The sequence below is a fragment of the Hyla sarda genome, chromosome 4, assembly GCF_029499605.1.
Source record: "Hyla sarda isolate aHylSar1 chromosome 4, aHylSar1.hap1, whole genome shotgun sequence".
Taxonomy (NCBI): Eukaryota; Metazoa; Chordata; class Amphibia; order Anura; family Hylidae; genus Hyla; species Hyla sarda.
The window spans coordinates 99,661,814-99,685,698 of record NC_079192.1 but is presented as its reverse complement, the minus strand read 5'-3'; the positions used below and the strand labels follow the sequence as shown (position 1 = coordinate 99,685,698).

General features: G+C 44.4%; 1 protein-coding gene across 3 annotated transcripts in view; it reads right to left on the bottom strand.

Moving 5' to 3' along the window:
• Positions 1-23,885, bottom strand: part of SLC51B (solute carrier family 51 subunit beta) — a 53,461-nt gene that overhangs the window by 19,000 nt on the left and 10,576 nt on the right. The window contains exon 1 of one of the 3 annotated variants that reach the window (XM_056571744.1): positions 15,823-15,892. The exons of 1 other annotated variant lie outside the window; for it this stretch is intronic. The gene's annotated coding sequence lies outside the window, so the exon portion shown is untranslated. Of the gene's footprint in view, positions 1-12,340; positions 12,475-15,822; positions 15,893-23,885 lie in introns of those variants that run through there. One more of the 3 variants, XM_056571741.1, reaches the window with a different exon arrangement.

Here is a 23,885-nt window from a genome sequence, read left to right as displayed (position 1 = left end):
TGGTATGAGGGCTCAATTTTTGCGCCATGATCTGAAGTTTTTATCGGTATTATTTTTGTTTTGATCGGACTTTTTGATCACTTTTTATTCATTTTTTTTAATGGTATAAAAAGTGACCAAAATGCGCTTTTTGGGACTTTGGAATTTTTTTGCGCGTACGCCATTGACCGTGCAGTTTAATTAATGATATATTTTTATAGTTCGGACATTTACGCACGCGGTTATACCACATATGTTTATTTTGATTTACACTGTTTCATTTTTTTTTATGGGAAAAGGGGGGTGATTCAAACTTTTATTAGGGAAGGGGTTAAATGACCTTTATTAACACTTTTTTTTTGCACGGAGCAGTCATTCGTCGAACGGACATTGAGGAGGCAGGTAAGGGCCCTCCCGGTGTCCTGCAAGCTGTTCGGGGCGCCGTGATTTCACCGCGGCGGTCCCGAACAGCCCGATTGACTAGCCGGGATACTTTCACTTTCGCTTCTAAAGGGTTAATACCGCACATCGCCGCGATCGGCGATGTGTGGTATTAGCCACGGGTCCCGGCCGTTGATGAGCGCCGGGACCGACGCAATGTGATGCGGGGTCGAAGCGCGACCCCGCTTCATATCGCGGGAGCCGGCGCAGGACGTAAATATACGTTCTGCGTCGTTAAAGGGGTTATCCAGGAAAAAAACTTTTTTTTATATATCAACTGGCTCCAGAAAGTTAAACAGATTTGTAAATTACTTCTATTGAAAAATCTTAATCCTTTCGGTACTTTCGAGCTGCTGAAGTTGAGTTGTTCTTTTCTGTCTAAGTGCTCTCTGATGACACGTGTCTCGGGAACTGCCCAGTTTAAAAGCAAATCCCCATAGCAAACCTCTTCTACTCTGTGCAGTTCCCGAGACAAGCAGAGATGTCAGCAGAGAGCACTGTTGCCAGACACAAAAAAACTACTCAACTTCAGCAGCTGATAATTATTGAAAGGATTAAGATTTTTTAATAGAAGTAATTTACAAATCTGTTTAACTTTCTGGAGCCATTTGATATAAGAAAAAAAACTTTTTTCCTGGAATACCCCTTTAAATACATTCATGATCACGTAGACTCTTCTTTATATAAAATAGTCCTACATCCCTTTATCTAAGGTCAGAATCAGTTTCTGCAAACACCCCTTATCTCCCTTATCACCCTTACACTTACTGATTCTAAGCAGGGTGTTTGTCCCCCAGGTTAGTAGCTGTAACTTCAGGCTTCTCTCATCCATTTCTCTTTCTTTTGCCTTATCTAAGTAAACACATTGGAGGTGAATGAACAGTGAGACTTTCACCCAGGAAACTGCGACTAGTACTATCAATGTGAACAGTATCGAGCTTGTGCAACACAATGGATGAAGGGGATCTGGGGTGAATCTGAATAAATCACATACCTTCTAGGGAAAATATTGCAAACTGCGGTGAGTAAGTTGCTAAGTCGACAAATGCGCCACCATGTTGCCACAAAATATTTATGTAGAGTACTGTAAGTCAACTGAGAGTGGGTGTATGGAAGATTATAATGTCTGAAGGGCTCGTTCACACATTATGGAATTTCTGCCCGGACCTAGGACTAGGACCACTCTGAAATGTGACATCTCAATGTATGGCAATGCATTTCAGAGTGGATTCAGATTTTGGCAATCTGGAATTTTTGTGGTTGAACGTCCACTGTAGAAATTCCGTAGTGTGAATGGTGCAGCAAAATCTCATTGATAACAATGGGAGGCCGCTGCACTGTATTTTCCATGCCAAATTCTGCTCGAAAAAAATGGAGTGTGAATGGAACCTAAGGCCATGCTCACATGTCGGAATTTCTGTGCCGGATTCCGCATTGGAATTTGTCACGGGAATTAAACAGGATTCTGCTGCTCTGTGCACACGGCGGAATTTCACTGCCAGATGTTCATTCTTTGTGCGGAGTCAGCATGTTATGCCGGTGCCCAGCAGTATCTGGAATGTCCGCATGGGGATTCTCCCTGAGGACATTCCGTCGTGTGAACATAACCTAACACATCTAGCACGATACACCAAATTTCTAATGCATCATGCTCCACAGTGATAGAGTTGGTGCAGTCTCTGTCTTTCTGGGCTAGTTTTATACCATCTAACTTTAGGATTGTATGAATAAGTCTGCCCCATTGTATTCTTAGGCTATGCTGACACGGTGAAATGTCCACTTTGAAAATTTCCACATGGACATTCCACAGACAATGGAGCACCGGCAAAACATGCCGGAGCTAGGCCAGCTCTGATATGCACCGTCACATAGATGGCAATGCATTTCTGAGCGGAATCCCCAAAAACATTGAACAGGTTCAATGTTTTTGCAGATGCTGGAATCTGAATTTCCGCTGCAATTCTGCTAGGGTATCAGAGCAGCCGAATCATATTGAAATCAATGGGACTCTGCTGCTGCAGAATGTCCAAGCAGAATATTCATGCAGAAATCTACATGGACATTCTGCCGTGTGAACAGGGCCTTAGGCTGGGTTCACATATGTCCGGCATCTGGCATAGGTGAACTCATCCTCAATCTTGATGCAACTTGATGCAACTGATATCACAACTTGTCATCAGTTGTATGGCATCTGGCGTCCATTGTTTCTGGGCAACGGACAGGGGAACGCAGCAAGCTGTGTTCCCGTGTAAGGTGCCCTCCGGCGTGTCCAACCATCCGGCGTTAAAATTGAGACGCTGAATGATTGTGAACTGTCCCATTCAAATGAATGGGATCAGTTCTAGCATTAGTTTCCCTCCGGGGAGGGAAACTATGCCGGACGCCGTACATATGTGAACTCAGCCTTATTGGCAAATTTTTGTATAATGAAAAGAAGCTGATTATTGGATATAAAACTTCGAGAGGCATTTCAATGGAATAAAACTTTGGCGAGCGACGCCTTCAACTATTGGTACTGTGCCTAGGAACCATGTTAGGCTGCGTTTCCACTAGGCAGTTTTTTTGGAAAGCGTCCGCTGCAGCTTTTGAGCCAAAGCCAGAAGTGGATCCAGCAGGAAGGAGAACTAGAAGTCAGGAGACAGGAGAGAGCACAGAGGAATGCTATCAGACAGAAGAGAGCACAGAGAAGTACTATCAGACAGGAGAGAGCACAGAGGAGTGCTATCAGACGGGAGAGAGCATAGAGGAGTACTATCAGACAGGAGAGAGCACAAAGAAGTACTATCAGACAGGAGAGAGCACAGAAGAGTCCTATCAGACAGGAGAGAGCACAGAGGAGTGCTATCAGACAGGAGAGAGCACAGAGGAGTGCTATCAGACAGGAGAGAGCACAGAGAAGTACTATCAGACAGGAGAGAGCACAGAGGAGTGCAATCAGACAGGAGAGGGCACAGAGGAGTACTATCAGACAGGAAAGGGCACAGAGGAGTACTATCAGACAGGAGAGATCACAGAGGAGTACTATCAGACAGGAGAGAGCACAGAGGAGTACTATCAGACAGGAGAGAGCACAGAGGAGTACTATCAGACAGGAGAGAGCACAGAGATGTACTATCAGACAGGAAAGAGCACAGAGGAATGCTATCAGACAGGAGAGAGCACAGCGGAGTGCTATCAGACAGGAGAGAGCACAGAGGAGTGCTATTGTTACGCCGAGCGCTCCGGGTCCCCGCTCCTCCCCGGAGCGCTCGCTTCACTCTCCCCGCTGCAGCGCTCCGGTCACATCCTCTGACCCGGGGCGCTGCGATTCCGCTGCCAGCCGGGATGCGATTCGCGATGCGGGTAGCGCCCGCTCGCGATGCGCACCCCGGCTCCCGTACCTGACTCGCTCCCCGTCTGTCCTGTCCCGGCGCGCGCGGCCCCGCTCCCTAGGGCGCGCGCGCGCCGGGTCTCTGCGATTTAAAGGGCCACTGCGCCGCTGATTGGCGCAGTGGTTCCAATTAGTGTGTTCACCTGTGCACTTCCCTATATCACCTCACTTCCCCTGCACTCCCTTGCCGGATCTTGTTGCCATTGTGCCAGTGAAAGCGTTCCTTGTGTGTTCCTAGCCTGTGTTCCAGACCTTCTGCCGTTGCCCCTGACTACGATCCTTGCTGCCTGCCCCGACCTTCTGCTACGTCCGACCTTGCTTCTGCCTACTCCCTTGTACCGCGCCTATCTTCAGCAGCCAGAGAGGTGAGCCGTTGCTAGTGGATACGACCTGGTCACTACCGCCGCAGCAAGACCATCCCGCTTTGCGGCGGGCTCTGGTGAAAACCAGTAGTGGCTTAGAACCGGTCCACTAGCACGGTCCACGCCAATCCCTCTCTGGCACAGAGGATCCACTACCTGCCAGCCGGCATCGTGACAGTAGATCCGGCCATGGATCCCGCTGAAGTTCCTCTGCCAGTTGTCGCTGACCTCACCACGGTGGTCGCCCAGCAGTCACAACAGATAGCGCAACAAGGCCAACAGCTGTCTCAACTGACCGTTATGCTACAACAGTTACTACCACAGCTTCAGCAGTCATCTCCTCCGCCAGCTCCTGCACCTCCTCCGCAGCGAGTGGCCGCTCCTGGGCTACGCCTGTCCTTGCCGGATAAATTTGATGGGGACTCTAAGTTTTGCCGTGGCTTTCTTTCCCAATGTTCCCTGCATCTGGAGATGATGTCGGACCTGTTTCCCACTGAAAGGTCTAAGGTGGCTTTCGTAGTCAGCCTTCTGTCCGGAAAAGCCCTGTCATGGGCCACACCGCTCTGGGACCGCAATGACCCCGTCACTGCCTCTGTACACTCCTTCTTCTCGGAAATCCGAAGTGTCTTTGAGGAACCTGCCCGAGCCTCTTCTGCTGAGACTGCCCTGTTGAACCTGGTCCAGGGTAATTCTTCCGTTGGCGAGTATGCCGTACAATTCCGTACTCTTGCTTCAGAATTGTCCTGGAATAATGAGGCCCTCTGCGCGACCTTCAAAAAAGGCCTATCCAGCAACATTAAAGATGTTCTGGCCGCACGAGAAATTCCTGCTAATCTACATGAACTTATTCACCTAGCCACTCGCATTGACATGCGTTTTTCCGAAAGGCGTCAGGAACTCCGCCAAGATATGGACTCTGTTCGCACGAGGCGTTTCTTCTCCTCGGCTCCTCTCTCCTCTGGTCCCCTGCAATCTGTTCCTGTGCCTCCCGCCGTGGAGGCTATGCAGGTCGACCGGTCTCGCCTGACACCTCAAGAGAGGACACGACGCCGTATGGAGAACCTCTGCCTGTACTGTGCTAGTACCGAACACTTCCTGAGGGATTGTCCTATCCGTCCTCCCCGCCTGGAAAGACGTACGCTGACTCCGCACAAGGGTGAGACAGTCCTTGATGTCTACTCTGCTTCTCCACGTCTTACTGTGCCTGTGCGGATGTCTGCCTCTGCCTTCTCCTTCTCTACTGTGGCCTTCTTGGACTCTGGATCTGCAGGAAATTTTATTTTGGCCTCTCTCGTCAACAGGTTCAACATCCCGGTGACCAGTCTCGCCAGACCCCTCTACATCAATTGTGTAAATAATGAAAGATTGGACTGTACCATACGTTTCCGCACGGAGCCCCTTCTTATGAGCATCGGATCTCATCACGAGAGGATTGAACTTTTGGTCCTCCCCAATTGCACCTCGGAAATTCTCCTTGGACTTCCCTGGCTTCAACTTCATTCCCCAACCCTGGATTGGTCCACTGGGGAGATCAAGAGTTGGGGGTCCTCTTGTTCCAAGAACTGTCTAAAACCGGTTCCCAGTAACCCTTGCCGTAATTCTGTAGTTCCTCCAGTAACCGGTCTCCCTAAGGCCTATATGGACTTCGCGGATGTTTTCTGCAAAAAACAAGCTGAGACTCTACCTCCTCACAGGCCTTATGATTGTCCTATCGACCTCCTCCCGGGCACTACTCCACCCCGGGGCAGAATTTATCCTCTCTCTGCCCCAGAGACTCTTGCCATGTCTGAATACGTCCAGGAGAATCTAAAAAAGGGCTTTATCCGTAAATCCTCCTCTCCTGCCGGAGCCGGATTTTTCTTTGTGTCCAAAAAAGATGGCTCCCTACGTCCTTGCATTGACTACCGCGGTCTTAATAAAATCACGGTTAAGAACCGCTACCCCTTACCCCTCATCTCTGAACTCTTTGATCGCCTCCAAGGTGCCCACATCTTTACTAAATTGGACTTAAGAGGCGCCTATAACCTCATCCGCATCAGAGAGGGGGATGAGTGGAAAACGGCATTTAACACCAGAGATGGACACTTTGAGTATCTGGTCATGCCCTTTGGCCTGTGCAACGCCCCTGCCGTCTTCCAAGACTTTGTCAATGAAATTTTTCGTGATCTATTATACTCCTGTGTTGTTGTATATCTGGACGATATCCTAATTTTTTCTGCCAATCTAGAAGAACACCGCCAGCATGTCCGTATGGTTCTTCAGAGACTTCGTGACAATCAACTCTATGCCAAAATTGAGAAATGTCTGTTTGAATGCCAATCTCTTCCTTTTCTAGGATATTTGGTCTCTGGCCAGGGACTACAGATGGATCCAGACAAACTCTCTGCCGTCTTAGATTGGCCACGCCCCTCCGGACTCCGTGCTATCCAACGCTTTTTGGGGTTCGCCAATTATTACAGGCAATTTATTCCACATTTTTCTACCATTGTGGCTCCTATCGTGGCTTTAACCAAAAAAAATGCTGATCCCAAGTCCTGGCCTCCTCAAGCAGAAGACGCCTTTAAACGACTCAAGTCTGCCTTTTCTTCGGCTCCCGTCCTCTCCAGACCTGACCCTTCCAAACCCTTCCTATTGGAGGTTGATGCCTCCTCAGTGGGAGCTGGAGCTGTTCTTCTACAAAAAAATTCTTCCGGGCATGCTGTCACTTGTGGTTTTTTCTCTAGGACCTTCTCTCCAGCGGAGAGGAACTACTCCATCGGGGATCGAGAGCTTCTAGCCATTAAATTAGCACTTGAGGAATGGAGGCATCTGCTGGAGGGATCAAGTTTTCCTGTTATTATCTACACCGACCACAAGAACCTCTCCTACCTCCAGTCTGCCCAACGGCTGAATCCTCGCCAGGCCCGGTGGTCTCTGTTCTTTGCCCGATTTAATTTTGAGATTCACTTTCGTCCTGCCGATAAGAACATTAGGGCCGATGCTCTCTCTCGTTCCTCGGATGCCTCAGAAGTTGAACTCTCTCCGCAACACATCATTCCACCTGACTGCCTGATCTCCACTTCTCCTGCCTCCATCAGGCAGACTCCTCCAGGAAAGACCTTTGTTTCTCCACGCCAACGCCTCGGAATCCTCAAATGGGGTCACTCCTCCCATCTCGCAGGTCATGCGGGCATCAAGAAATCTGCGCAACTCATCTCCCGCTTCTATTGGTGGCCGACTCTGGAGACGGATGTTGTGGACTTTGTGCGAGCCTGCACTATCTGTGCCCGGGATAAGACTCCTCGCCAGAAGCCCGCTGGTTTTCTTCATCCTCTGCCTGTCCCCGAACAGCCTTGGTCTCTGATTGGTATGGATTTTATTACTGATTTACCCCCTTCCCGTGGCAACACTGTTATTTGGGTGGTCGTTGATCGATTCTCCAAAATGGCACATTTCATCCCTCTTCCTGGTCTTCCTTCTGCGCCTCAGTTGGCTAAACAATTTTTTGTACACATTTTTCGTCTTCACGGGTTGCCTACGCAGATTGTCTCGGATAGAGGCGTCCAATTCGTGTCTAAATTCTGGAGGGCTCTCTGTAAACAACTCAAGATTAAATTAAATTTTTCTTCTGCATATCATCCCCAGTCCAATGGACAAGTAGAAAGAATTAACCAGATCTTGGGTGATTATTTGCGACATTTTGTTTCCTCCCGCCAGGATGACTGGGCAGATCTCCTCCCATGGGCCGAATTCTCGTATAACTTCAGGGTCTCTGAATCTTCCTCCAAATCCCCATTTTTCGTGGTGTACGGCCGTCACCCTCTTCCCCCCCTCCCTACTCCCTTGCCCTCTGGTCTGCCCGCTGTGGATGAAATTTCTCGTGACCTTTCCATCATATGGAGAGAGACCCAAAATTCTCTCTTACAGGCTTCATCACGCATGAAGAAGTTCGCGGATAAGAAAAGAAGAGCTCCTCCCGTTTTTTCCCCTGGAGACAAGGTATGGCTCTCCGCTAAATATGTCCGCTTCCGTGTCCCTAGCTACAAGTTGGGACCACGCTATCTTGGTCCTTTCAAAATTTTGTGTCAAATCAATCCTGTCTCTTATAAACTTCTTCTTCCTCCTTCTCTTCGTATCCCTAATGCCTTTCACGTCTCTCTTCTCAAACCACTCATCCTCAACCGTTTTTCTCCCAAATCTGTTCCTCCCACTCCTGTTTCCGGCTCCTCGGACATCTTCTCTGTCAAAGAAATCTTAGCTTCCAAAAAGGTCAGAGGGAAAACTTTTTTTTTAGTGGACTGGGAGGGTTGTGGTCCTGAAGAGAGATCCTGGGAACCTGAGGACAACATCCTAGACAAAAGTCTGCTCCTCAGGTTCTCAGGCTCTAAGAAGAGGGGGAGACCCAAGGGGGGGGGTACTGTTACGCCGAGCGCTCCGGGTCCCCGCTCCTCCCCGGAGCGCTCGCTTCACTCTCCCCGCTGCAGCGCTCCGGTCACATCCTCTGACCCGGGGCGCTGCGATTCCGCTGCCAGCCGGGATGCGATTCGCGATGCGGGTAGCGCCCGCTCGCGATGCGCACCCCGGCTCCCGTACCTGACTCGCTCCCCGTCTGTCCTGTCCCGGCGCGCGCGGCCCCGCTCCCTAGGGCGCGCGCGCGCCGGGTCTCTGCGATTTAAAGGGCCACTGCGCCGCTGATTGGCGCAGTGGTTCCAATTAGTGTGTTCACCTGTGCACTTCCCTATATCACCTCACTTCCCCTGCACTCCCTTGCCGGATCTTGTTGCCATTGTGCCAGTGAAAGCGTTCCTTGTGTGTTCCTAGCCTGTGTTCCAGACCTTCTGCCGTTGCCCCTGACTACGATCCTTGCTGCCTGCCCCGACCTTCTGCTACGTCCGACCTTGCTTCTGCCTACTCCCTTGTACCGCGCCTATCTTCAGCAGCCAGAGAGGTGAGCCGTTGCTAGTGGATACGACCTGGTCACTACCGCCGCAGCAAGACCATCCCGCTTTGCGGCGGGCTCTGGTGAAAACCAGTAGTGGCTTAGAACCGGTCCACTAGCACGGTCCACGCCAATCCCTCTCTGGCACAGAGGATCCACTACCTGCCAGCCGGCATCGTGACAGCTATCAGACAGGAGAGGGCACAGAGGAGTACTATCAGACGGGAGAGATCACAGAGGAGTACTATCAGACAGGAGAGATCACAGAGGAGTACTATTAGACAGGAGAGAGCACAGAGGAGTCCTATCAGACAGGAGAGAGCACAGAGGAGTGCTATCAGACAGGAGAGAGCACAGAGGAGTCCTATCAGGCAGTGGAGAGCACAGATGAGTGCTATCAGACAGGAGAGAGCACAGAGGAGTTGTTCTGATCAGTATTTTGCATCGGTAATTATAAACTAAAATCAGGAATGGATCTAAAACAAGACAGATGTGCAAATCTACCTTATCTTACTATAGGTTCCACTACTGCTTTTGACATATGAATTCCTATGCAAAACACTGACCACAATACTGCAATGTGAAAATTGGCCTTTAAATGCAGACTACTGTAGAGAATTTATAGGGGAAAAAAAAAAAAAAACAAGGCCAGTGCCTCATGTATTACTCAAACGTATAGAGACCCTTGTATTGAGTCTGTCCAGAGAATAACCACGCTTTAAAATGGCAGCTCACCTGGAGTAGATGAAAAATCGCCTATTAACCCTAGAAATAGGGTATCAAATCAGGAGATAGCTGTTCAGCTAGGAAGTCACTGGATAGGGGTAATCTGTCCTGTTATGGAGCAATTCAATAGTAATCAAAGAAGTAGCAAGTTGGATATATTTATAAATCGAAAATAGGACTTGTTAATTGTAAAATAATAAACAAAATATACAGGAAACAATTACACGTTTCGGCAGTAACATCCCCCTTCTTCAAATTGACATAAATTTGAGGAAGGCGGATGCTACTCCCGCATAATTGTTTCCTTTATATTTAATTTATTATTTTATTTACAATAAACAACTCCTATTTTAGATTTACAAATATTCACAATTTGTTACTTCTTTGACTGGGATACAGTGTTTTTTCTACTTTTGCATTACTGCAAAAAATGGCCTCCTAAGGGATATGCAAAGGCAGCACCCAAGGCTCTCTACTCTGAACAACCACTAATTCATTTTGTAGCCATCATGTCTTTGGAAACTCTTGTTCCTGCCTCCAGTACAGGTCCAGGCCAAGAAAATTTGGACCCTTTTGTGGTTTGATTGCAAATTGCTACACAAATCTTTTTTTTCATGTGTTCTTGTATAATAATCAAAATAGCTGGCTCCTTTACAATGGAAATACAATATATATAAGGCCAGTTAGAAGGTCCGCCTAATTGTTTTTCCGTACCAGATTGTTATCAGATGCTGCAGCCTGAGCCTCTGAGATCTGAGTCACCAGAACTATAAACTTTATTGGTAAAAGAAACTGAGCCCATGTGACAGATCCTTGGTTATGTATCCTATGATATAGTAACTCATGGGGGGGAGTTTTATCATTCCCTGCATCAGTACAGAGTAGAGATGAGCGAACTTACAGTAAATTCGATTCGTCCCGAACTTCTCGGCTCAGCAGTTGAAGACTTATCCTGCATAAATTAGTTCAGCTTTCAGGTGCTCTGGTGGGCTGGAAAAGGTGGATACAGTCCTAGGAGACTCTTTCCTAGGACGAGCCGAGAAGTTCGTGACGAATCGAATTTACTGTAAGTTCGCTCATCTCTAGTACAGAGGACTAAAATTGCTTTGTGTTATTCTTTTGTACAACATTTTTTGTACAACATTTGTTTTTAAAATAAAAGAGCTTTGCGACAAAAATTTTTTAAATATTGAGCATTTTTCCCACTTTATGCCAGTGCAGGGAAAGATAAATACCCCCTATGTATCTGTCTTTTTTGTTATTGCAATAAACTACAGTCTAGTGGCGTTTCGAAAATGTAATCCGATCTTGATGCTACGAGAATCTAGATCGCTATCTGATACACTGGTTGCTACATACAACTATTATTTCTATAAAATACAGGTAGCCATGGACAACACAGCCATTATTCCTCTAACACACTGGTTGCTATACGCAGCACATCTACAATTTCTCCCTTACACAAGGCTCCCAGTGTTTGTACTGTAAAATATTACGATAACAAGAAGATTTAGCAAAATCTGGAACAGCCTCCCCCCCCCCCTAGGGTTGCCACTTTTCTTGAAAAAAACATACCGGCCATGCTAATTTGCATAATGAATTATGTATGCGTAACATCACAGGATACATATATGCAGGGGAAATTTTGTCCTATTCTGACCCCTATAAAACTTTTTTATTTCTGCTTATACGGGCCTGAATGAGGGCTTATTTTTAGTACCCCAATCTGTAGTTTTTAACAGTACCGTTTTTGTTTTGATGTGACTTTTTGATCGCTTTTTTTAAATTAAATTTGGGAGTTGCAGCTAGTTACCAACTACAACTCTCAGCATGCCCTGATACAGCCTGTGGCTCAGCCATCTGCCCCAAACAAAAACTACAACTCCCAGCATGTTGGACTATACAGTAGCATACAGTATTGGTCAGTGTTTTCCAACTAGGGGTGCCTCCAGCTGTTGCAAAACTATAACTCACAGCATGTTGGACTATATAGTAGTACATGGTATAGGGCAGTGTTTCCCAACCAGATGAGCCTCCAGCAGTTGCAAAACTACAACTCCCAGCATGCCCGGACAGCCAACGGCTGTCCGGGCATGCTGGGAGTTGCAGTTTTGCAAAAGCTGGAGGCGCTCTGGTTGGGAAACACTGGTATAGGTAATAGTGTAACATTCCCGGAGTTGGAGGATTGGTTGGATAAACACCGGCCATTGCATTGCATTGCCGGTACTTTTAATATAGAAATAACGGCAGGGTGGTCAAAATGGTAAAATACTGTCTAGGTGGCAAACTCCCCCCCCCCCCCCCCAACTATCATGTGCCAGTTATTACATTGGTTCTATCTTACGTAAAATTTAGGCCTTTAGGACCCCTAAAGTCTGGGTGTGACTGCAACCCCTTTGCACCCTTATAGTTATACCACTTAAAAGTCTCAAAATAGTTTGATCACATTATATAAGATTATGATAAAACATATATATATATATAAAACATATATATACACAGAACTCTCTAAACATTTAGAATAAACATACATCTAGCACATACCTTCACAGAGTGTCCTAATAGGTTACAAGTCATTGGCAGACTGGCAAGCTGTGCTCAGTGTTTTATATTTCGAGGTAGGAATGCCCAGTGCCCTTGGCATACAACCCGGCTTATCTGCGATTGCAATATCTTTTTGATTCCTTTTGTGTCTTTGACCCTAGGTTCCTGGTTATTCTGTAACTAGCCCATCCTCACTGCAAAAGCAGAAAAGCCCTGATAGGCAATGATCTATTCCCTCTGTCAATGACCTGTTGTGCACTTTGATTTCAATCAGTTCATAAAGTCCTATGAGGCTTAGTCAATTCCTGCACAAGAAAACGACTTTTTCCACAGTCTACTAAATGGTGTTTCTTAGTCTGATATGATATATTCTGTATACTACTAACACTGGAAGTATTGATAACCCTGCTAGACAATGTGAAGGTACAAAACCTTCATGGGAGCAACTTGCAGTCCAAAAAACTGGAGTGTGCCTGATAGTCTTGTATTTATACAGACGTGAAAGGGCTGTGTTATTGTACCTGTTCTAGATGTATATCCTCTACATACACTGCTCAAAGAAATAAAGGGAACACTAAGATAACACATCCTAGATCTGAATGAATGAACTAATCGTATGAAATACTTTCGTCTTTACATAGTTGAATGTGCTGACAACAAAATCACACAAAAATTATCAATGGAAATCAAATTCATCAACCCATGGAGGTCTGGATATGGAGTCACACTCAAAATCAAAGTGGAAAACCACACTACAGGCTCATCAAACTTTGATGTAATGTCCTTAAACAAGTCAAAATGAGGCTCAGTAGTGTGTGTGGCCTCCACGTGCCCGTATGACCTCCGTACAATGCCTGGGCATGCTCCTGATGAGGTGGTGGATGGTCTCCTGAGGGATGTCCTCCCAGACCTAGACTAAAGCATCCGCCAACTCCTGGACAGTCTGTGGAGCGACTGGATGGAGCGAGACATGATGTCCCAGATGTGCTCAATCGGATTCAGGTCTGGGGAACGGGCAGGCCAGTCCATAGCATCTATGCCTTCCTCTTGCAGGAACTGCTGACACACTCCAGCCACATGAGGTCTAGCATTGTCTTGCAATAGTAGGAACCCAGGGCCAACCACACCAGCATATGGTCTCACAAAGGGTCTACAGATCTCATCTCAGTACCTAATGGCAGTCACTCTACCTCTGGCAAGCACATGGAAATGCCACCCCACACCATTACTGACCCACCGCCAAACCGGTCATGATGGAGGATGTTGCAGGCAGTAGAACGTTCTCAACAGCGTCTGCAGACTCTGTCACATCTGTCACATGTGCTCAGTGTGAACCTGCTTTCATCTGTAAAGAGCACAGGGCGCCAGTAGCGAATTTGCCAATCTTGGTGTTCTATGGCAAATGCCAAGTGTCCTGCATGGTGTTTGGCTGTAAGCACAACCCCCACCTGTGGACGTCGGGCCCTCATACCACCCTCATGGATTCTGTTTCTGACCGTTTGAGTGGACACATGCACATTTGTGGCCTGCTGGAGGTCATTTTGCAGGGCTCTGGCAGTGCTCCTCCTGCTCCTTAGCAGAAAGGTGGAGGTAGCGGTCCTGCTGCTGGGTTGTTGCCCTCCTAAGGCCTCCTCCACGTCTCATGTTGTACTGGCCTGTCTCCTGGTAGCGCCTCAATGCTCTGGACACTACGCTGACAGACACAGCAAAGCTTCTTGCCACAGCTCGCATTGAAGTGCCATCCTGGATGAGCTGCACTACCTAAGCCACTTTGTTGAGTTGTAGACTCCGTCTCATGCTACCACTAGAGTGAAAGCACCGCCAGCATTCAAAAGTGACCAAAACATCAGCCAGGAAGCAGAGGAACTAAGAAGTGGTCTGTGGTCACCACCTGCAGAATCACTCCTTTATTGGGGGTGTCTTGCTAATTGCCTATAATTTCCACCTGTTGTCTGTTTCATTTGCACAACAGCATGTGAAATTGATTGTCAATCAGTGTTGCTTCCTGAGTGGACAGTGTGATTTCACAAAAGTGTCATTGACTTGGAGTTGTGTTAAGTGTTCCCTTTATTTTTTAGAGCAGTGTACAAATAGATAATGGATTAGGATGGGGAAGTTGGGCTATGTGCGAACAACTATATTTTCGTAAGTATTTGGTTGTCATTTTGTGGAGTATTTTTTTTACCCAAACCAGGAGTGGACAGACACAGAGAAAAACTACAATGTAAAGATTTGCACCTTTTTCTGTGTTTTGGACCACTCCTGGTTTTGGTAAAACTATTGACTAAAGTGAAGACCAAAATAAGGGTCAAATAATTGTGTGTGCAGTTATCCTATCAATTGCACATGATATGTGACAACAGCCTGTAGTCCTGTTAATTCAAGGTCCTGTTGCTATATGACAAAATAATAGTGGATATATATTTTTTTGCAGGAAAACAACAACAGAAATCTTGGCAAGTCAATAAATGGGAAAAATCATAAAATATTAATTTAAGCCATGATCCCAAGGTTAAATCCCCATGTCCATGAGGTCACCTTACTGTGGTGGAATGGTATACATTATTTGTTCAGATAGTATGTGTGGTAGGGCCTTGGGGGTGTAGTGTAGTGTTGAGCGGCATAGGCCATATTCGAATTCGCGAATATTCGCGAATATATGGACGAATATTCGTCATATATTCGCGAATATTCGCATATTCGTTATATCCTCGTTTTATTTTCGCATATGCGAATATTCGCGTATGCGAAAATTAGCATATGTGAATATTAGCAAATACAAAATTAGCATACGCGCAAATTCGCATATGCGAAAATTAGCATATGCGAATTTTCTCATATGCGAATTTTCGCACGCCAGTCTCACACAGTAGTATTAGAGCCTTCTTTACACCACACGAGCTGGAAGCAGAGAGGGATGATCACTGTGATGTGTACTGTGAAGAAAAAAAAAAAAGAAAAAAAAAAAAAACGAATATTCGTAATTACGAATATATAGCGCTATATTCGCGAAATTCGCGAATTCGCGAATATGCGATATTCGCGAATAATATTCGAATTGCGAATATTCGCGAGCAACACTAGTGTAGTGTAGTTGGGGTGTTGCTTCGGTATATGAGGGGTTAATTTAACCCTTGTCACTCGTGACGCCAGGGTGAGGGTTAATACGCTGAGGTAAATCTTCAGCCTATCGCCACCCTTCCCAGAAACGATAGGTGCGTGCTTAAATGAATGAAGGTCCACAATAGGGATGAACTGGAACTTGTATCAACTTTATTGAAGTACTTGCGGTACATCCAATTAACAGCAACAGTCTTAGCAATACAGTCTCTATGTAGTATGGCAGTGATTGACAGATGCCGCGACCATTAGCTTATCCAAAGGATTATCAGAATTAGAAGAGATGCAGAGATCCGTCCGGATTTAGGGGTCTGTTTAGGTCTGGTGATCTTGCAGACTTAAGAGGGATTGAGGTAACTCACAGTTTTGAAAGATGGCCGTTGCCGCAAGGCTTGGGCCTAGTCACTGCTGACGACAGCTGCGCAGATCCTCCTCTATCAGCAGCCCACGAGGAAAGAGAACGAGTAATGGCCACCGCTCCCTTATATGGGCAGGGGCAGGGCCGTTTTGGATTGGTCCGAGTCAGCTGTCACTCACCGTTACAATGCATGGTGGGCGATCACCTGACTTTCTCCAAAGGTCTTTGAACCATAACCATAGAGTATTGGAATGCATCACGTGACCCGCAGGTCCTGCGACGCTACAACCAGGTAAGTATACATTATATACATATATACACTTAGAATTTGAATAGTTTTAACTATAAAAGGGGTGACAAGGGGCTAACTATTCATGAGGACCCCACTAGTAACTAGGGACTCTGACTTTGGGGACCTCACCAGAAGGTAGCGGATGCAATCTGGTACCGGGATACCACATATGCTAAGAACAATTTTTTCTATAGCAACATAGCATTTTAAAATACATATATTTTAGTGCTTGTAATGTGCTTCTGTGATTTTGTGTTTACTGTGTAAAGAATTCTACTTATATCATCTTGATCTACTGTAAATCAAACAACTTTGTTTAGTATGCACTGCTATGCCTACCTGTTTCCCTTAATTTCCTCTAATAGCCATGTCTAGTATAGAAGACTGTGCCGACCATCAACTTAAGACGTTGCCAAAGACAAATTCCATGCTTGTGCAGCACCTTGGTCCTGACATGTTATATTAGGAACTAGGAACATTATATATCCTCCGTTCATTTCATTCAGATTATAAAATCTTTAAGGTTATTCCATTTTAGGTTGCAAGTATGGAAAAATAGTTATTGGTCTTGTAATATCCGCTTGTCAAGAGTTTAAATTATGTAAGTTAATAGTATAACAGATCATAGGCGGAAAAGTTGGAGCATTGTTTTAGGAATGTTGGAACACATAAGTAAATCTGTTTGAGGAGTTCACAAACCAAATGGGGTTACAGCAAAATTGAAGTATTACTGATACTGACATCTATGTTGCCAGTAAACACTTAAAACCAAAGATCTCTCATAAATAGCTTTTATAGTTCTCATAAAAAAAATTAGCTATAGTGAGTGCAGATGTAGCAGCCTTACATGGGACCTGTGCCACATGAGATTATAACAGGCTCTGGCTTTGGATATGAATAAGACAGGGCCAAGGGTTCCATCCCACAGGAGAATTCCCCTACTGCAGACTAAGTTGAGCCTCACAACCAGATACCTTGCTGACAAACTTACACTTGCCTACACACACAAATGACCACCTCAAACCTCACCCCCGCCACCATGTGACGTCATGTCCCGCCCCTTCAATGCAAGCATATGGGAGGGGGCGTGACAGCCGTCACGTCCCCTCCCATAGGCTTGCATTGAGGGGGCGGGTCGTGACATCACAAGGGGGGAGAGTCACAATGTCACGATACTCCGGCCCCGTGGTCGTGAGTCTTCAGACACGGAGCGATCATCGCTTGTGCAGCTGAGACAGGTGGGTGCTGCATGAGAGATTGCGGGACCCCTGCGATTAAACATCTAATCCCTTATCCTTTGGATAGGGGATAAGATGTCTTAGGACCAAAGTACCCATTTAAAGGGGTATTCCAGGAATTTTTTTATTTGACTATGCTACAGGGGCTGTAAAGTTAGTGTAGTTCATAATGTAGTGTCTATACCTGTGTGTGACGGTGGTCTGGCAATTTTTCTGTGATTTTCCCCCAATATTTATTTTTAGCAGCATACAAAATTACTCAGGTCTCGGCATTTCCCAGGGTACAGTCCGTCGAGACATGACATCACTAGTCAGGTGATGACAGGGAGCCTGTCTGCAACCCATAGGGTAGGTCATCTGGTGGTCAAGTCAGGAATGCCACAGGACATACCAGAATGAACATTTCATACATATAATAACTCATACACCTGTTAAATTGTACAGTAATAAAGTATAACATGGAATAACATTCCAGTCCCGCCAGCAGCAGGGGAGAGAGGGACAATGTGCTCGCGGCAAGTGCTTGCGGCCAGAGCACAAGGTGTTACACAGAGGACCTGTGACCAACCCCCAAAAAGGTGATTATCATTAACCCCTTAAGGACTCAGCCCATTTTGGCCTTAAGGACTCAGACAATTAAATTTTTACGTTTTCATTTTTTCCTCCTCGCCTTCTAAAAATCACAACTCTTTTATATTTTCATCCACAGACTAGTATGAGGGCTTGTTTTTTGCGCGACCAGTTGTCCTTTGTAATGACATCACTCATTATATCATAAAATGTATGGCGCAACCAAAAAACACTATTTTTTTGGGGAAATTGAAACGAAAAACGTAATTTTGCTAATTTTGGAAGGTTTCGTTTTCACGCCGTGCAATTTATGGTAAAAATGACGTGTGTTCTTTATTCTGAGGGTCAATACGATTAAAATGATACCCATTATTACATACTTTTCTATTATTGTTGCGCTTAAAAAAAATCACAAACTCTTTAACCAAATTAGTACGTTTATAATCCCTTTATTTTGATGACCTCTAACTTTTTTATTTTTCCGTATAAGCGGTATGAGGGCTCATTTTTTGCGCCATGATCTGTCCTTTTTTTATACCACATTTGCATATAAAAAACTTTTAATACATTTTTTATAATTTCTTTTTTTAATAAAATGTATTAAAAAAGTAGCAATTTTGGACTTTTTTTTTTCGTTCACGCCGTTCACCGTACGGGATCATTAACATTTTATTTTAATAGTTTGGACATTTACGCACGCGGCGATACCAAATATATCTATAAAATTTTTTTATTTTTTTTTTTACAGTTTTTTAATACAGCCTTCCTTTCCTGGGAAATAAGCTTTTATAGTTTGTCTGACAATTCAAGGATTTAGTCAGATGGGCATGAACCTAATTTTAGTGGCTGTTAAGTAATGGGTGGGATTATCGGCGGGGTGAATCTTGTAAGGAGGGTTGTGTATGCCTAATAACACCAATACATGTATGGGCACCCATGATAATATTGGAAACATGGGTGCAGATACAGATACCTTGCAGATACAGTATAGAAATTACCAAAAAAAGAGACAGCAAGGAAAAAAGTGCACAACCGCCAACATAAAAATACCAAAATAACTTTTATTATAAATGTATAAGGAAAAAATATAAAATCAATTAAGAACAAGCATGCCAACATCTGGCTATAGCATTTAAAGGGGTGCTTGATGAACTGGTGCCAGAAAGTTAAACAGATTTGTAAATTACTTCTTTTAAAAAATCTTAATCCTTTCAGTACTTTTTAGCAGCTGTTTGCTACAGAGGAAAATCTTTATTTCTTGAATTTCTTTTTTGTGTTGTCCACAGTGCTCTCTGCTGACACATGATGCCTGTATCAGGAACTGTCCAGAGCAGGAGAAAATCCCCATAGCAAACCTATGTTGCTCTGGACAGTTCCTGATACAGGCATCATGTGTCAGCAGAGAGCACTGTGGACAACACAAAAAGAAATTCAAAAAGTAAAGAATTTCCTCTGTAGCATACAGCTGCAAAAAAGTACTAAAAGGATTAAGATTTTTTAATAGAAGTAATTTACAAATCTGTTTAACTTTCTGGCACCAGTTCATTAAAAAAATAAATAAATAAATAAATAAAAGTTTTCCACCTTTAACCCCCTTTACTCCTTAGCCTGTTTTGACCTTAATGACCAAGGCAAATTTTCAAAATCTGACATGTGTCCACTTATTTAGTAATAACTTTGGAACGCTTTTACTTATGAAAGCGATTCTGAGATTGTTTTTACATTAGTCGTAAATTTTTATTGATATAATACGTTTTTTTGTAAAAAAAAATCCCAAATTTTGCAAAAAAAATGAAAATTAGCATTTTTCTAGATTTTACATTTTGTGCTCGTTCGATAAATAGTCATATTGCACCAAATTAATGATTAATTCACATCTAAAATATGTCTACTTTATGTTCCCAGCATTTTTTGTAAATATTCTTTTACATTTTTAGAATGTTAGAGGGTTTATAAATTTAGCAGCAAATTTCCAGATTTTCAAGAAAATTTCAAAATCAGATTTTTCAGGGACCAGTTCAGTTCTAAAGTAGAATTGAGTGGCCTGTATGTTAGATACCACCATGAATCACCCCATTTTAAAAACTGCACCCCTTAAAGTAGCCAGAATGACATTAAGGAAGTTTATTAACCCTTAAGGCATTTCACAGAAATGAAAGCAAAATGGAGACAGATCATTAAAATGTCATTTTTTTTTGACGATTTTTCATTTAAATCAAATTTTTTTTGCAACACAGTAGGTGTTGACAAAGAAATGCAACTCAAGATTTATTCCCCGAACGATTTAACGATTATACACAAAATTCAATGGATTACACATCTGTGCTCTATTGAATTATACCTATGACTGTCAGTTTTACACTGACAGACATAGGATAGATCAGTCTCTACCTTGGTAGTGACTGATCCTCCTGTTGCCATGACAACGGAGGCCACTGTCAGGCCTCCAGTTGCCATGGCATCCATCGGCGCTCTGCTTTCACTTTGCAGAGTGCCGATCGGTGACAGAGGGAGCTCCCTCCCTCTGCTACCCTAATAGACGTTGTGGTCACAGTGACTGCAGTGTCTACAGGGTTAACTCAGGATCGGGGCCCCCCTCACCACCGATCACTTCACTGTATGAAGTGACGGAGGAGAGGGGGAAGGAGGAGACTCCTATAATATCCCTGCTATTGGTCCGTCTGTACTGACGGACCAATAGCAGTGATCGCCGGCCGGGGACCGCTGCAATTGGTCCTTGGTTAGCTTCAGGGAGGACTGTCTGTGCAGCACAGCCAGCCTCAATAAACTATCACAGCGCTCGGCGGCGCTGTGACAGCTTAAAGTTATCACCACATACATGTACCTGATTTTGCCTAAAGGGATTAATAAAATATATCACACTACCCTAAATGCAACAATAAGCATAGACCTATGTAACATGCAAATAAATGAAAGACTAATACTCAATAGCTACTAGTTATAAATATATGCAATAATAGTGCACAATAAATGAATATGAGTGGACGGAAGAAAAATCTGTGTCTGAAACACTGCATTGCCAAGAGACTGGGATAGTACACAGTGCTAAATGGCCACATTACGGAACAATATTTAAATAATATCCACATTATAAAGTGCACAAGACAAAGGACAAAATATAAGTTAACCCCTTGGGGACCGAGCTCATTTTCACTCTAAGGACCAGAGCATTTCTTGCACATCTGACCCCTGTCACTTTAAGCATTAATAACTCTGGGATGCTTGTACTTATGAATTTGATTCCGAGATAGTTTTTTCGTGACATATTCTACTTAATGTTAGTGGTAAATTTCCGTCAATACTTGCATCATTTCTTGGTGAAAAATTCCCAAATTTCATGAAAAATTTTAAAATGTAGCATTTTTGAAGCTCTCTGCTTGTAATGAAAATAGACATTCCAAATAAATTATATATTGATTCACATATACAATATGTCTACTTTATGTTGGCATCATAAAGTTGACATGTTTTTACTTTTTGAAGACACCAGAGGGCTTCAAAGTTCAGCAGCAATTTTCCAATTTTTCAAGTAAATTTCAAAATTTGAATTTTTTAGGGGCCAGTTCAGTTTTGAAGTGAATTTGATGGTCTTTATGTTAGAAATACCCCATAATGGACCCCATTATGAAAACTGCACCCCTCAACGTATTCAAAATTACATTCAGAAAGTTTGTTAACCCTTTAGGTGTTTCACAGGAATAGCAGCAAAGTGGGGGCGAAAATTCAAAATCTTCATTTTTTACACTAACATGTTCTTGCAGACCCATATTTTTTATTTTTACAAGAGGTAAAAGGAGAAAAAGCCCCTCAAAATTTGTAGCCAAATTTCTCTTGAGTAAGGAAATACCTCATATGTGGACTAGAAGGCTCAGAAGAGAAGGAGCGACAATGGGATTTTGGAGAGCAAGTGGTACAGTGAGCCTTATCACCCCACAGGTGTTTGACAAATTTTCAATACAGTTGGAAGTGAAAATGAAATATTTTTTTTTTTTCACTAAAATGCTTATGTTACCCCAAATTTTTCATTTTCACAAGGGGTAATAGGTGAAAATGTCTCCCAAATTTGAAATCCCATTTCTCTCGAGTAAGCAAATACCTCATATGTGGATGTGAAGTGATCTGCGGATGCACTAGAGGGCTCAGAAGGGAAGGCGCGACATTGGGCTTTTGGAGAGTGAACTTTGGTGAAATGGATTTTGGGGGGCATGTCTCATTTAGGAAGCCCCCATGGTGCCAGAACAGCGAAAAACACCCTACATGGCACACTATTTGGGAAACTAAACCCCTCAAGGAACGTAACAAGGGGTGAAGTGAGCATTTACACCCCACTGAAGTTTGACAGATCTTTGTAACAGTGGGCTGTGCAAATGAAAAATTACATTCATAATTTTCACGGACCACTGTTCAAAAAATTTGTCAGTCACCTGTGGGGTGTTAAGGCTCACTTTACCCCTTATTACGTTCCGTGAGGGGTGAAGTTTCCAAAATGGGGTCACATGTAGGTATTTATTTTTTTCCGTTAATGTCAGCAGCCACCCCTTGGCAAATCACCAGATTAGGCCTCAAATGTACATGGTGCGTTCTCACTCCTGAGCTCTGTTGTGCGCCTCGCAAAGCATTTTACGTCCACATATGGGGTATTTCCGTACTTGGGAGAATTTGTGTTACAAATTTTGGTGGTCTTTTTTTTTCCTTTTACCTCTTATGAAATGAAAAGTGAAATGAAAATTAAAAAAAATTTACACTAACATGCTGGTGCAGACCCCAACTTTACCTTTTCATAAGAGGTAAAAGGAAAAAAAGCCACCAAAAATTTGTAGCGCAATTTCTCCCAAGTACGGCGATTCCCCATGTGTGGCCCTAAACTGTTGCCTTGAAATACGACAGGGCTCTGAAGTGAGAGAGCACCATGCGCATTTGAGGTCTAAATTAGGGATTTTCATAGGGGTGTACCCAGATGCAAGTGTTACACTTGCCTCCTCCACCAAAAATACTGTACGTCAGTTTTCCCCAAACAGGGTGCCTCCAGCTGTTGCAAAACTTCCAACATGCCTGGACAGTCAATGCCTGTCCGGCAATACTAGGAGTTGTTATTTTGTAACAGCTGGGGGCTCCGTTTTGGAAAGACTGACATACAAGACGTTTCTAATTTTTGTTGGGGGGGGGGGGAGTGACAGTGTAAGGGTATACTGTATATGTGGTGTTTTACTCTTTATTTAGGGTTAGTGCAGTGTTTTTAGGGTACATTCACACGGGCGGGGGTTTACAGTGAGTTTCTCGCTGCAGCGGAAAATTTGCCACATCTAAAACTTGAAGCAGGTAACTTGCTGTAAGCCCCTGCTCATGTGAATGTACCCTGTACATTCACATGGGGGGGGGGGGGGGCAAAAGCACAACTCCCAGCATGCACTGACAGACCGTACATGCTGGGAGTTGTGGTTATGCAACAGCTAGAGGCACACTGGTTGAGATTGGGAAACAATGAGTTAGGTAACTGACTACTGCAAAGTTTCCGCACCACTGTCTGTTTCCTAACTCAGTGTTTCCCAACCCATGTGCCTCCAGCTGTTGCAAAACTACAACTCTCAGGACCCCCCAGGCATTTGCATGGGATTCCTGCTGAATCATTTCAGCAGGCATCCCTGTCCGATCCCCATCCGGCTAGAGGTGGAGATAAAAATTCCTGCAGGCGTACAGGTAAGCCCTTGGTCCTTAAGTACCAGGGTGCAAGGGTGTACCCATACGCCCGTGGTCCCCAACAGGTTAAGTCACCCAGTCTGAACTTGAGTATAGCCCATAGTTAAGGAGGAAAGTTGCCCCACACATTCCGTCACAAATTGATTTCCTCAGAGTAAAGACTTTTTTTCATTTGCACAAGGGGTAAAAGGAAGAAAATAACAATTTGAGTATGACAGTACCCCATATATGGGCATAAAGTGCTCTGTG